Raw genomic sequence first — 2892 nt, 5'->3', positions numbered from 1 at the left:
ATAGAAAAAAACAAAATAGAGATTCTTTGTTTAAAAAAAAAAAAAGAGTTTAAGCTGGGCGTGGTGGCGCACGCCTTTAATCCCAGCACTCGGGAGGCAGAGGCAGGCGGATCGCTGTGAGTTCGAGGCCAGCCTGGTCTACAAAGTGAGTCTAGGACAGCCAAGGCAATATATATAAACCCTGTCTCGAAAAACCAAAAAAAAAAAAAAAAAAAAAAAAAAAAAAAAAGAGAGAGTTTAAGTGCTTGCTTCAGCAGCACATATACTAAAATTGGAACGATACAGAGAAGATTAGCATGGCCCCCGCGAAAGGATGACACGCAAATTCGTGAAGCGTTCCATATTTTTGACTGTCCGTCACATAATAATCAAAACAGAAAACATACAGAACAAAGAAAAAATATTAAAAGCTGCAAGGGAAAAGGGCCAAATAACATTTAATGGCAAACCTATCAGATTATACCCGACTTCTCAGCAGAGACCATAAAAGCCAGAAAGGCCTGGACAGAGATCCTGCGAACCCTAAGAGACCACAGATGCCAGGCCAGACTACTTTACCCAGCAAAACTATCAATAACCATTGATGGAGCAAACAAAATATTCCATGACAAAAACAAATTCAAACAAAACCTATCCACAAATCCAACTTTACAGAAGGTACTAGAAGGAAAACTCCATCCCAAAGGGTCAAGCTACAACCAAAACTACTCAGGAAATAGATAACTATATCATGGCAAAAACACAACTACACAAACGCTCGACTGGAAACAACATCAAAATTAAGACTCTTAACAGTCACTGGTCATTAATATCTCTCAACATCAATGGTCTCAATTCTCCAATAAAAAGACACAGATTAACTGAATGGGTGCATAAACAAGATCCAACATACTTCTGCATTCAAGAAACACATCTCTTCCATAACGATACGCATTACCTCAGGATAAAAGGTTGGAAAAAAATATTCCAAGCAAACGGTCACAAGAAGCAAGCAGGCATAGCCGTTTTAATATCGAACAAAATAGACTTTCAACCAAAATTAATCAAAAGGAATGAGGAAGGACACTTCATACTCATCAAAGGTAAAGTCAACTAAGATGACATCACAATTCTGAACATCTATGCTCCCAATACTAGGGCACCCACATTTTTAAAAGTTCTGCTAAAAAAGCTTAAACCACACATCAATCCCCACACAATAATAGTGGGAGACTTCAACACCCCACTCTCACTGAAGGATAAGTCATTGAAACAGAAACTAAGCCGAGAAATAACATCATTAACCAATGTCATGGGTCAAATGGATCTAACAGATACCTATAGAACCTTTCACCCAAACAAGAAAGAATATACCTTCTTCTCTGCACCCCATGGAACCTTCTCCAAAATTGATCACATCGTAGGTCACAAAGCAAGCCTCAATAAATACAAGAGGATTGAAATAATACCTTGTATCCTATCAGATCACCATGCTCTTAGGCTACAAGTCAACAACAACAAAAATAACAAAAAGCCTACACGTATGTGGAAACTAAACAACTCTCTGCTAAATGACACCTGGGCCAGGGAAGAAATAAAGAAAGAAATCAAGGAGTTTCTGAAATTCAATGAAAATGAAGGAAAAACATACCCAAATTTGTGGGATACATTGAAAGCAGTGCTAAGAGGAAAATTCATAGCACTAAGTGCCTTTAAAAAGAAATTGGAAACATCGCACATAAGCATCTTAATGACACAACTGGAAGCCCTAGAAAAAAAAAGAAGCAGAAACACTCAAGAGGAGTAGACATCTGGAAATAATCAATCTCAGGGATGAAATTAACAAATTAGAAACTAAGAAAACAGTGCAAAGAATCAACAAAACCAAGAGCTGGTTGTTTGAGAAAATCAACAAGATATACAGACCGTTAGCCAAACTAACTAAAAGGCAGAGAGACAGTATTGAAATCAACAAAATCAGAAATGAAAAGGGAGACATAACAACAGACACTGAAGAAATTCAAAGAATCATAAGATCCTACTTTGAAGGCATATATGCCCCAAAATTTGAAAATCTAAGGGAAATGGATGACTTTCTTGATCAATTTCACTTGCCAATTTGAGTGAAAACAGACAAACAAGCTAAATAGTCCCGTTTCCCCTACAGAAATAGAAGCAATCATTGATAGTCTCCCAACCAAAGAAAGCCCAGGGCCAGATGGTTTCAGTGCAGAATTCTACCAGACCTTCAAGGGCGAGCTAATACCGATACTATTCAAGCTACTCTAAAAGATAGAAATGGATGGAACATTACCAAATTCATTCTATGAGGCCATAGTCTCATTGATACCTAAACCTCACAAAGACTCAACAAAGAGAGAGAATTTCAGACCAATTTTTCTTATGAACATAGATGCAAAAATACTAAATAAAATACTTGCAAAACAAATACAAGAACACATCAAAGATATCATTCATCATGACCAAGTAGGCTTCATTCAAGGCATGCAGGGATAGTTTAATATATGGAAATCCATCAATGTAATCCACCATATAAACAAACTGAAAATAAAAAACCACATCATCATCTCTTTAGATGCAGAGAAAGCATTTGATAAAATCCAACACCCATTCATGTTTAAAGTTTTAGAGAGATAGGGGATACAAGGCACTTTCCTCAACATAATAAAGGCTATATACAGCAAACCAATAGCCAAAATCAAAGTAAATGGTGAGATACTCAAGGAAATTCCTCTAAAATTGGGAACAAGGCAAGGCTGCCCACTCTCTCCATATCTCTTCAATATCGTACTCAACATTCTAGCCAGAGCAATAAGACAACAAAAGGAGATCATGGGTATCCAAAGGGGAAAGGAGGAAGTCAAAATATCCCTATTTGCAGATGATATGATA

At 37.1% G+C, this 2892-nt stretch overlaps 1 non-coding gene across 1 annotated transcript; it reads left to right on the top strand.

The window, feature by feature from the left end:
• The first annotated feature begins 241 nt into the window (after nt 1-241).
• On the top strand, nt 242-348 carry LOC127190248 (U6 spliceosomal RNA). The gene has a single exon (XR_007830745.1). It is a non-coding gene; the product is annotated as a U6 spliceosomal RNA (small nuclear RNA).
• Nucleotides 349-2892: the final 2544 nt, after the last annotated feature.

Source organism: Acomys russatus, chromosome 5 (assembly GCF_903995435.1).
Source record: "Acomys russatus chromosome 5, mAcoRus1.1, whole genome shotgun sequence".
In the NCBI taxonomy this organism is placed as follows: Eukaryota; Metazoa; Chordata; class Mammalia; order Rodentia; family Muridae; genus Acomys; species Acomys russatus.
This window is presented reverse-complemented; position numbering and strand designations above follow the sequence as displayed.